Source organism: Linepithema humile, chromosome 1, assembly GCF_040581485.1.
Source record: "Linepithema humile isolate Giens D197 chromosome 1, Lhum_UNIL_v1.0, whole genome shotgun sequence".
NCBI classification, from domain to species: Eukaryota; Metazoa; Arthropoda; class Insecta; order Hymenoptera; family Formicidae; genus Linepithema; species Linepithema humile.
Window position 1 is genome coordinate 35,619,378 of NC_090128.1, and position 13,384 is coordinate 35,632,761.

Here is a 13,384-nt window from a genome sequence, read left to right on the forward strand (position 1 = left end):
ATTCCGGAAACCGCAAAAAGTGAAAAATGTTTTCATTTTATCGCATCGTTAATTACGATTTTATTTTGTATTTAATTTCGCAAAGCAAATTCTACATTTAATTAAATGCTTATCACGAGTGTTTGTTTCTGCGCGAACATATGTGTATAGATATTTAAACAATGAAAACAGAGAAGAGATGTCTTCGCAGAAATGTTACTACTACACGCAATTATTGTATACGGCGTGTAACGCGTCTCTATCACGAGCGCACTCGTGCGTTGCGATGCAGAGAGCGCGAGCGATGTTCATAACTGATAATAAATTGAACTAGTTAACGTGGAAAATGGAAAATGGACTAATTGGCCTATACAGTTAAGTTAAATAACCAGCCTGATAACCGACTAGGGTATGCTGATTACATCAACTTTCCCATTAATTTGTAACATCGCTCTCGCCGGCGTAACGCCGCGTCGTAATTTCTGAATAATGAAAGCAACTGCTCTTATACAAATCCAGGTCACGGGATTACGTCACCGTACGTGGCGCGTGAGAAAGAGTCGGCGGGGAAAAAAATCCCCTAGTAATCCGGAGCCGTCGTCCTGCGAGAGAAATACGGTAAGACTGGACATTATATAGCGAACGGGATGAAACGACGCGAAAGGACGTTAAGAAGGAAGGGAAATGGCTGCAGGACCGAAACGGCGGATACTCCGGATATCGTATTTTCTCGCGATGCCTCGCCGGAGAGGAGGGCAGCCCCCCTTCGGACCGGCTCGTACCATCAACAGGGGTGGAAAACGAGGTTAGGGGAGGATGACTAAGTGCACGGAGGCAGGGCCTCCGCGTTGCGGGAAGAGAAATCCGTGGTGAGGGGAAGAAATCGGGCTCTTTCCTAAAATTTCCCTAAAACTCGTTTAACCTCGAAGATATCTTTCCACATACATACACAACGATTGACGAAAAGAGAGCGTATAGCGAGGGATTCGGGATATATCCTTGCGAAAGGACTTAACACGAGAGATGATATCTCGAACAATTTCGAGAACTATGGATTCGCGGTCGGCCGAAATTTCATCGCGTTGACTTGCTATATCTCAAAGCTCGTCGAGCCGTTGTCGCATTTTGGCCAGCGATTAATTTTCAATCAATAGAATTAAGGTGGGAGCGATGGAATCTGTCCAATAAATTTCGCGGTTTTGATCAACTCCGGCAACCGTTTCAAAACCCATCGCAAAATGGTCTCTTTTGTTTCTTTTTTTAGGGATGTGGAGGGGGAAGAGAAAGGGAAAAGAACGTCCGTCGGCTCAATTTGTTTTCAATTGCGTCACAATCACTGTCAAATTTCCGCCAGGTCGACGCGGTTTTGCAAAAAAAGGGCGCGACGCAGCGCGCGCTTTCGAGCCGCTCTGTATTAGACGGCGAGGGTGGGACGGAAAAATCGAGGGTAGAGAACAGGGTGACTAACTGCACAAGCATGAAGAGGGTGGCCGTGAGTACAGACTGCGAACAACGAGCTTCCTATAATACAGGGTGTCCGTGCGAAACCTGACACGTCTGTCACGCGAAGTACCACTAGAGAATGCTTACTAAAACGATACTTCTTAGTTTCAAGACATTACACACTTTTTTTCCAATAAAAAAGTACATTTTTATCGTGACTAAATATAACTTTCTGAGTAATAAAAGATCACATTTAAAAAATGATTAAACAATACACACACGCGTACACATGTCAGCACATTGATATACATAATACTCATGTTTCACGAATACAAAACCACCGATATTTTTATCTGTTTTTGTCTACTTTCTTTCTTTTTTTTCTATTAAACTGTGCTGTTTGTTGCTCGCCAATTTGTCAGATGGAGAATAATGTAGAGAATAATGTTTTTCTTGAAAATGTAGGGCACATAAATGGAGAATCCTTGTTTATATCGCATCGCGACTTCGATGACGGCTGAGTCCGCCCACGATTTTTCTACACGGCGCATTTTCACAATACAACACATTTATAAAGGACGTCAGTCGGCGCACAATATGCTTTCCGCGATCCACGAAGAGCGCATGTAGCGAATGGGGCCCTACATAACACTCTGCACGCGACTATCACTATCGTCCCCTCAATTTTTGTCTCGCTCTTCTCTCGCACTCAAAGGAAGAAAAAAACTCTCGACGACTTTTGCCGGAACTTACTGCTATATCTTTTTTCTCTACTCCGCGAGCTCGTGTTTACACTGCAACGACGACTTTAATAGCGAACGGCTTTAATAACGCTGATGGGACGGAAGAGTGGAAGAGAGAAAGAGAAAGGAAAGAGAAGGAGAGCACAATACTGACGATACTATTTGCACGTAGATTCATTAAATTTTATGAACAAATACAGCAGTACGTCACTTTAAAAATTCACTCCTCGACGGCTAGATGCGTCGCGAGAGCGGCGCTTTCGAACGAATGATATATGTCGCTGTGTTTCTCTGATATATCATCTATAAATTCACTGCATTATGCAGTTAACATTGTCATCGCTGTTGCGCGTTTGCTTCATGTATTTGCGGCACGAAAGTAGGATAACGAATTCTGTGTTGCATTTAACTTGTCGGTGAAAGAACAAATATCATAAATGTAAAGAGAGCATATTTTTCTGTTTGCTCTGATTATCCTGCTTTCAAGCTGCAAATGCGTTTTAATGCTGGCATGATTATATTTTAAGCGTCATAAGCATAAGTGCACGCACAATAAAACGCTAGAAAAATACGTATGTTTATCGCGAGAATTTAGAAATTTCTATCGATCACCGAGCTACAACTTCACCGCTTATTAACAAATGCATAAATCTCGCTGCGAAGCGGAGTATAAAATTTTCCATGTTTGATCCAGCAATTTTCGACGATTTCACAGTCCGTGAAAACGCGATGTTTGTCATGCGTGTGCCGGCATCATTAGCTCTATAATGGCAGCCTATAAATTGATTTTGCAGACAGCAGTGACGGACAGGTGCATTTACCCTTTCCGTTACTATGCGGAATCGAATCGAGCTCTATGATCCTGCGGAAGTTCCGCGTGAGTCACGCGGCAGAAATGGCTATAAAAATGCAGAATTACGAGACTCGATATTCCGACAGACAGTTGGCCAATACTGGCGGCTATCTCGAGATGCGAAGCCATTTCCCGTAAGCGAAACGGATCGATCACATATTTCTCCCGCAAATAAGCTGTTCATGCTCGACATTATCCGTAGTAATCGCTTAAATAAATGTTACAATGCCCGATTCATCGGTAATCCTAAAATTGGACTCGGCAAACATAAACTACAAAACCGACCCTCGTACATAATTTTGGCGGCATGTGTACACAATCTTGATCAAATAACAGAATAATCAACATAGTACATTTTTGGAGACGATTCACTTGTCCAAACTAAAGCCATCAATGAAAAAGCAATAGTCGCGAGTGACGACAGGCACTTTCGAAACACCCTGTACACGGGCTACCCTACCGCCAGATATTGATTTAGTATTACGAGCGAGAGTCCTCCAGTCTACAACAGAGCTGTTCTGTCGGTCTCATTTCTCACATTCGCATTCGGCTGCTTTTTCGAAAACAAAGTACACGCATGATTTCAACGTAAGTGCAGGGTTGTTTTTGCACAAGTAGTTATGTTCTGTTTTCCTGTTCCTTTCTTTCCCTCCGCAATAGTTCTCAAATTAATCCGAATCCACTTTCGATTGTGCAATATATTCTACCCGGTTTTATGTTTTGATAAAATCTAAATAATAAACACGCAGTGTCACATGAAGAGAATTTTTATCCATTTTGTCATAAACATTTGTATTAATTAAAGATGTTAATCTATATAATGTTTTTTTTATTTAAAATAAATATTTTCAAGCTTTTAAAAAGTATGTCAATTAACTGTTGCATAAAATTCTCTGATTTTGAATACAAACGTAATTCTCGTGAATACAAAAAAACTGGAAGGAACGAAGCGCGCGCAGCGGTGCGGAACAAGCACAAAGAATGCGATACCTTTCCACTTTGAATCTCGTTCTCACTATAAAGATGAGATATCGACAGCGAGATTGGAAATCTCTTGTCGTTCCGTTTTCGAGGAACGACGAAAGGTTGGGAAGAAGAGTACGAATCGCGAATTGACGGGCGCGGTTAAATAAGCATAGCCACTTTTGCACGGGAATTGAATTGAAGGCGAACGTGAGCGCAAGAGAAAAGATGACAGCGTATTATCCCGTGCGCGAAAGGCGGGATGCGCGGGCAAGACTTGCATCCTCGCGGACCAGATCGATCCGAGGAAACAAGAATAAAGCTATGAAGATGTAGGTCGACGCGTGTTGGCGCGATCATGAGGAAGATGAGGAAGATTCTACTGTCAGCGGCAGACTTTCCAATTTCCTACAATGTGGCTTTGTGCGGTGAAGAGGAAGCGGGCGAAGAAAGACAAGCCTTGAACACGACGAAGGTTTAGATTAAACCGTGGACAGACAGTAAGATCGAAAAATGACGAAATTACAGCGCTTATTCCGCGAGTGTTTCCTCGTCGAAACCAGAATTCTACGGTGTTGCTCGCTGCTCCCTCTGCAACGTGTAACAGTGTCGATGATATTGCGCTTCCTCCTTCGGATACACTACGTCGCCAAAATACGGTATCCTTGAATCATTCTGATTTCCTTCTCGAGGGGAACAATTGCCCTAAAGGCGTTTTCGAAATGGACGCTAAGCTGCGAAGAGTGGATACACATTGACTGATTTATGCGTCGTAAAAAGTTTTGAAATTTGTTTGCGAATAAAAGTTGTTAAATCACGCTTTCTACAAATGATCAATAATATTAAGAATAGCGAAGAATAATTTTCAATATTTCTTTCTTAACAATAAAAAGTCCTTTTCTCAATTTCAGATACAATATGTAATTATGTAATGTAGTATAATATGTAATATAAAGGGTAATATGGGTATAATTCTTTGTGATAAATATTAAAATATCATCAGAGAGAAAAGTAAAGACAAAAGATTTTCTCGGTGAAAATAAAAGTATAGGCTACAATCTCGAAAATGTTGCACGTTGCTAGAGTAGGCGAGGATAGAATGGCTTTCATAAAAAGTTAATACAGTAGATACTTGATTATTGCAGCACAGACTGATGCGTAAATAATGTTCCTGGACCGGCAAAAAATGCTACAATATTCTACGCGGAATATGCTTATCGTCAAGGCAACGGTGGAAAAAATTGCTATTTATACGAACAAACATGTATCACATGCATTGTAAAAAAAGCAGTCCGAGGATATTACAATGTAGAAAATATTATTTAGCATATAAATAATGCTGTCTGATTATAATAATGTCTGATTTGTCGCAAGTTTTCGCGTCTCTAATCAATTGTGGGAAAACTTTTTCAGCCCACTTCAGCTCATCTAACTCTCCATCATGAAGGGAATGCGAAGGTAATGCTTGCTGAATTTAAAAAATTCAGAAGTATGCGGGTAGGCTAACACACGTAAGGCGCACAAAGATACAGAGATCAGACGAAATCTCTTTCAAGAAGAGGCCGAGCCATCTGCACGTACGGATTACTTACACGGGTTTTCCGTGACCCAGCAGAATAAAATCTCGTAGGTGAGCTGCCGGCGTTATTCGAGACATCGTCGTCCGCGCGTGTTGCGCATCTCGGTGGAATAAACATCGCATTTCCTCCTTTTTCCGCGGCTACACGTCTGTTTTCAATTTAATCTCGGACCGCCGCGGCAACAACGACGCCGCCGTTTGCCGGCCCGGATCAGTACACCGCGTACAATTTCTCCGTATAAGGCTACATTGAAGGAAATTGGAAACGCCTCGGGCGTCGGCGACTGTTTTCCTTCGTCGTACAAAAACGAATCTGGCCGAGAAAATCGTTCAGCGTTCTCTTTAACCGTGCAATTTTCACCGACCATTGTCATCTGCGCCGATTCCGCACCGGCTCGGTCGCCGGATCGATCCGATGGTCTATCGGGAGTGCGGAATCCGCGATAAGCGCTATCGAACGCTTTGATCTTACAATCGTAATCGCGCCGCGCGCCAAGTTCTCTTGGGGAAATAAGCGAACGAAACGATACTGTAAATGTGCGCGGAAAAATTGCAGCGCCAGATGCGACATTTCATCCGGAGGGGGGTGGCGGAACTTTTTAAACAAAAAGATATAAAAATGTTTAACAAAAATAAATGAATAAAATATATCTAAATTTCGCGATCCACTTCTTGATTTGTTTCTATTTTTAACATCCATTTTGTCAAGAAAATGCGTTCGGCGTTATGGTCGTCAATATTTCGTTGTGAGTTATTTCCCCAGACGATTATCGCATCGGATCAAACCTGCTCGTACGGAAGAACGTATCGACAGATATCTTACGTATGCTACTCGCGGAAGGCAGATGCCGAATGTATACTCGGGGGAGCGTCGTCATGGAACACGATGATATCGAGGTCGAGGATAAGCCGGCGCGTTTCCATCTTCATCGCGCCGCGACCCGTTTCCTTCCCTCGCAATTTCAATCTATCTTTTACGAGGAGAAAACATTTAGCTATCCTGGCGGACAAAGTTCGCGCAGAGCCAACTTAAGTAAACGCAAATAAAATGGATCCTCCTCTACGGCGAATTAAATTAGTAGGTACGTCGCTACGGCAATTTCGGTAAGTCCGGAGACTTAGCCGTGGTAAAAGAGCACGGTCAGTTCGAGAAAGGTAGAATTAAACTATTTGAAACCATTTCATTACTTAACGTCACTGTGATATGTTTTCATATTTTTGTGTTAGAATTAAATCATGGAATGATAAGTGAGCTTATATGATTCAATTATTTTTTATAACATCATGTGCGGATTTCAGTAATAATTTTCACGATAGATCGTTATCCTGTTAGATTAATTGTTGCAATTAAACCCCACAAAATTTATGACAATTAATAAATAAAGTATAATTTACTTTGATTAAATAAAATAATCAAATTTTTAATTAAGCAAAAGTAGCGAAATTTTAGATCATCATCCTCACAAATTTTAGACAGCGAAATGGCAGGTTTTATTCGTTAAAACTTGGACCATATTTTTCTGTTTTAAGACAACCGCAATAGAGATATTTTAATCAATTCCGCTCTGAGCGAAGCAATTTCGAGTCGGTCGTAATTTAAAATTGTTGCGCAAGAAAGTTAATTTCGTCCTGGCGGAGGTAACGGATAATGCGAGAAACACGTTGCAACTTTCAAGGTGCAGCTAGAGTAGACATCATCCTCACAAATTTACGAGCAGGATGGGAAAATTCGCGTGGCAAACGGGAGAAACGGTGGAAGATAAAGAGGAGGAAACGTTGTCCGCTTCTATCCCCATCGTCGTCGGGAAAGTGAAGAAACAGATGGAATCGAAAGATAATCCGCAGATAATCCTAATCGACAGCTCACGATTCCACCCCTTCCCTCCCTTTCCGCCCCCGATTATAGACCGCCGGACGGTTCTATTTGATGTATATCCTCGAGATGGCACTCGACGATCTTAATTTGCGGATCCGTAACACCAAATCGACCTCGAGGAAACATCTAGCGTTTGCAAGGGTGGAATTTCCATATTGGTCTTAGGTATTCGGCTTATTCACCATCGACCGGCTAATTTGCATGCACGAACTAGCGGCGATTTAACGCGGACATCGAGAAGTTCCATAATGTCAATGTTGCCATTCCATAGTTCCGCAGAATATTGATGTTAACACGGTACTCATCAGAGATGGGACACTACGCCGCGGCTTTGATCAATTAGTCTCTATATTGATCTTGCTTGATCTAATATAACCTCTTGCAAGCTTTCAAGATAATTTGGCTGCAAAATTATTTCAATCAAAATTTTGACAGTAAATATGATAGTGAAAATGTTACTAATAATGTATCTAATAAAATATTTATAATCTCTGATAAAGCAAAATGAATTGACTACTAATATAAAAATTCTGTTCTTTGAATTATCCTAATTATAAGAAAATATATCAAAGCATATAGAAGATAGATTCAATTTCTTTTGTACCAAGTGACGACAGAAAATGTGCGTCTCATTAATTCCGAACGAGTGTTGTGACTCATCCACTTCTGAAATTCACATAAGTTGCTTGCCATGCGACGATAGTTCTTGGCAGAACACGACAATTTACGTTAACGAAGCCAATCCGAAAGGGACGGAATGTTCGGAGACGGTCCTCATTTTGCGAGAAGCCGATCGTCTCTCTCTCTCTTTCTCTCTGCCGTGAGGTCAAGAGTCCCGTAATCGGCATTCCCAAAGCCAATTTTCTCAATTTAAGCCGAACCGCCCGCCGCAATCTCGTAAATCCACGCTGGGACTAGTAGAGAAATTTTGGGGGATTTTCGTCGCGGGGCGAATGTACGACCTCGATTTAAGATACGTTTGTACGAGGACTCGTATTGCACGAGCGGTGGAACTGATAAACATCGACCCTGAATTTTATTCACGCTCGCTTTAAACATAGTAAATATCAAGCAAGGTAAGATTTTGATCTCACGAAAATTACGCAAAACATGCTAAATAATTTACGAATTGTTCTCACTTATCTAATTTATTTTTAATACGGCGCTTAATAACAATTAAAAGCTTTATCGTAAAAAGAACATATAAGCAAAATTTCGTAAAAACAAAATTATAAAATATATGTATAAAAACTATAATTTAAGGTAATAGTTTCTTAAAAATAAAGTCAAAGAGTAAAAAATAAAGAACTCTAGATTAACGTAAGTAATACACAATGAATATTCATTTACGGCTTGTCTTCTTACGTTTTATCACTCTTATCGATTTTGATTATGCATCTCGGTGTATTACACGCTTCCCTACGGCAAAGATGGTCTCAAGTATTATCGGATCGGATCATCGTTCGAGTGCATTTTAGGATCGCCCCGTCGTCTAATCGTCGTCGTCGTCGGCGAGAAGACGAGTGCGGAAGGTTCAACCGAGTGGAAATCCAATAACAGATCTTGCTGCGGCGATAAGCACGGGGTTGCGCTTCGCGAGCGAGGGTCGCAAATGCGAGAGTGCAAAAGCGACGGACCCGTAATATCTGCCGTCGCTCCGGCGCGTTAATGAGTGAAGCGTAAGCGAGTACATCGCTTATTCGCATAATAAAAAAAGTTCAGTGAAATCTTAGCAGCTCCAGAAGAGCAAAATAAGAAGGTGGGCAAAATATTAAATCGGTAAATCATTCCCTTCCTTGGCACTTATTCCGTGCAATTTGCTGGGAAATGTACCGTCTGATAAACCCGATCTTTTTTCTCGCGTCTCATCTTCGCGCGTCACGAAAAATTCTACCTGATCCTTACAAATCATTTCGATTTCCGAGAGAGAGGAAGAATGATGGAGAACACGTATCTTTAGAATCTTTAAATTTGAGATCAATTGTAACTAAAAAAATTCTAAATTCCACTTTATGTAACAAAAAGAATTAACATCGATCCACTTAATATTAAAATTTCATATTAAAATAAAAAAATATTATTAAGTTAATAATCAGCAATTTTAATTAATGGTATATTTTCAATCTATTTAGACGCAAGGTAAGCCTTAAAGAAGACTCTCACCTCAGGATGCTCTTGAAACTGCTCAGAGACGAGTAGACAATTTATTATCGACAGGACAGCCGTTACTCTCCGTCCGCGGCCGAAACCAGGCCGAACGTCCGTTACAAGCCGCTCCAATTTAGCTTCCAGGAGCTATCGATCGTTCGCGGGGCAACACGCCTCGATCAATCCGACACGATCGCTTTATCTTAATTCTCTCTTATTTTTTATTCAACCAAGCCGCGCGCAGTCGGCGGTACTAACTGTCGATGTGATTTACCTTGAAGCGAGCCACTCTTTGATGGATATCGATGAAACGTATGGTATCCGATATTTGCATTGGATTTACGCACGAGCAAAAATTTACTTTATCCCGTATGTCTAGCAATCGCGCTAAAACGTATTCATTACAATGTATAATAACGCACGTCAATTATAATTTATATTATTAATATATATATATATATATATATATATATATATTAATAATATAAATTACAATGTATAATAACGCACGTCAATTATAATTTATATTATTAATATATATATATATATATATATATATATATTAATAATATAAATTACAATGTATAATAACGCACGTCAATTATAATTTATATTATTAATATATATATATATATATATATATATATATTTATAATTCTCGAATATTATTTCGACATATCATAACATCTACACGACGTTAATCGTAATTTTTTAAATAAATTCATTGAAATGTGAAGACTGTGGAATTTATGACGAAATAATAATACAGTGATATACTCATTCCATTGTCTGGATTCACCCTATAATGATAAGAAAAGCTGGGCAAAAGTAAACTATAAAATACTTTTTCAATCTAGAAGTTACGCCCTTCTTGACAAACTGATTCTGAACTTCTGAACTTTTGAGTTCTTACTATATTTATTATAGACGTTCACTTGTCGCGAATAGTTTTTCTATTTCTGTCACGTTTCATAACGTTTACCTGATTCTTTTAAGTTGTCTAATATAGAAATCACATTTGATATGAGATAAAAATAAAACAGCCGCATTTAACGCTACAAACGCAATGGAAATATCATTTCTCGTCGATGCGCTTAATCGTTCGCTTTAATTCGACGGTCCTCGGCAAAAATGATATTAAAATTAGCCGCTCGTCGCGGTAGAAAGGTGACGCTTATAAATATGCATGCTGCGCTTAAATTTGAACGACGTGTTTCATCGGTCTAATGTATGCAGCGATTTAGCAGATGGTAATAGTCACGCGCTGCACCATTGCTAGTTTATACGTAAAAACAATCGGCCTCTCGGTGCTGCATATCGATTTACGTGTATATCAATGCTGTAATTCTGACAACAGATTGTAAAGCCGCCGAAATAAATGATTCCATTGTCATGGGCCGGCAAAATAAATGGTTCCATTAATATGAATCAAACAACCATTCGTTGACACATGTGCTCTGGACGTTACACAGAGTGTTTCAGATCCAATCATATCACCCGTTAATAGCTTCTGAAGTCATTTAGAGAAAAATCTTTATATCAAAATGTCGAGGCTACAGTAATTTTTTAATACGAAGTCGGAGGGATTGTCAAAAATTCACGCGCTCAGACACATCACATATTAATTTTTATATCTTTACCATATCAAAACTTTTAGAAATCTGCTATTAACGAATAATATGATTTAATTTAACACTTTGTAAATTATTTTTAAAAATCTATTCTTTCAATAATATTAAAATAAGATATTGAATTGACTTACCGGTACGATGCGCAGCAGCGGAATTGTTCACAAGTTGATCTATAACAAACAAAGTATATTCAAATTATAGCAGCGTTTAAAATAATTATTTAAAAAATAATTATTACGCACATTAAACTTTTACTGATTTTTTAATACAAATATCTAATAAAATAATTATATATTGATAAAAAAAAACTGTAATTTAATAATCATAAATATAAAAAATTGCAAATTCTTTGACTGAAAGATTTTATTTCAAAATTCCTATGTGTGTTATATTACGCAATATTTAGTGTAATATTTTGCAGATTACAGATAATATATAAATGATTACTTTAAAGTTATTCCGCTGGCACCCGCTGCCCTTCCTGAGCTTTTTTCACTTCTCAGTCTTTCTTGCAGTCCTTCAAGCACTTACGTTATTCGCGACGCGACGCCTGATGTTTTAAATGACACTTCCAACGCGTACTTTGTGATTTTAGAACAAAAATGTCATTCGAATATCATCGCACGGAATATCGTTTGACACTCTTTGCAATAAGTACCGACGAAAAAGGATGAGATCGAAAAGTAGTAAAGGTAGTATTTTATTGCAGAGAGAAAGAGGATACCACGCGCGCGCGAGCCGATAAGGAACGATCTGTCCCAGACAAGTGCCGCCGTGTGAATAATACAATAAACACATCAAGTACGAAGTCGCGCCGATTCCAACTTGAAAGAATGCGGGGAGTAAATAACACAATGTGCGTGCCGATACATAGTGCGAGAGAGAAAAAGAGAGAAAGAAGATATGGAACGCGCAGGCTAAGTAGGCGCAACGGACAAAACAACCCCACCGCGAGTCAAAAACTTTTAACACTAGAATATTTATCGAACATTTATTAAAATCGAGTTTCAAATCAATTTCAACTCTATTTCGATAAATGTTCTGATGTTAAGAGTTTCAAAGTTGACTCACGACGTTTGGTAGGGTTGTTTTCGTCGACCTTAGCTTGCGTGATCTATATCCCCCCCTCTCTCTCTCTTTCTTGCGCTATTAATCGGCACGCACCTTGTGTTATTTTTACACTTTATTCCCCGCATTCTCCCAAATCGGAATCGCGCGACTTTGTTCTTGATATATTTATTGCACCCTTATTTGCGCGGCAATATCTCATATGGGATAGATCGTTCCATTATTCCCTCTCCAATAGTACTATTATTATTATTTCCTGTAGTTTTCAATCTCACATTTTCCGCCATTACTTATTACAGACGGCAAAATGTCGAACGTATAATTCGTGCGATGATATTCGAGTTTTACTTTGTCCAAATGATAAAGTACGCGTCGAGAAGACCGTTTAAAACATCATACAATTTTCGAACGTATAATTCGTGCGATGATATTCGAGTTTTACTTTGTCCAAATGATAAAGTACGCGTCGAGAAGACCGTTTAAAACATCATACAATTTTCGTATTCGCGTCGCGAATACGTGTGTGTGTGAAGAACTGCAAGGAGAATTGAGAGAAGAAGGCTCAGAGAGAGCATCGGGCGCCGGTGACTTTAAGATAAGTAATCATTTATTTGTTATCTGTATTTATAAAATATTACACGTAAAATATTATGTAATGTAACGCACGTAGAAACTTTAAAATATTTAGTAAAAGATTTTTGCGATTTTTAATATTTATGGTTATTACACATAAATATATAACTCTTTTATTAGATATTTGCATAAAAGAGGAGTAAAAATTTATTGTACGTAATAACTATTTCTCAAATAATTATTTTAAACGCTATATTTTGGATATACTTTGTATGTTGTAGATCAACTTGTGAACAACTCCATTGCTGCATATCGGTAAGTCAATCTAATATGTTTTATTTTAATATTATTGAAAGAATATGTTTAAGAATAATGTAAAATGTACAAAATGTCTCAAACTAACCGCATCATCGGTTAATAGCAGATTTCTGAGGTTTCTGAAGTTTCTGAGGTTTCTGAGGTTTCTATAATAAAAATATAAAAATCAATGCGTGATGTATCTGAATGCGTAAATTTTTTACAATCTGA

At 38.8% G+C, this 13,384-nt stretch overlaps 1 protein-coding gene across 4 annotated transcripts in view; it reads right to left on the reverse strand.

The window, feature by feature from the left end:
- Positions 1-13,384, reverse strand: part of Liprin-gamma (liprin protein kazrin) — a 131,613-nt gene that overhangs the window by 91,219 nt on the left and 27,010 nt on the right. Inside the window, exon 3 of one of the 4 annotated variants that reach the window (XM_067354986.1) lies at positions 11,347-11,385. The exons of the other annotated variants lie outside the window; for them this stretch is intronic. The gene's annotated coding sequence lies outside the window, so the exon portion shown is untranslated. The remainder of the gene's footprint in view (positions 1-11,346; positions 11,386-13,384) is intronic. 4 annotated transcript variants of the gene reach the window in all.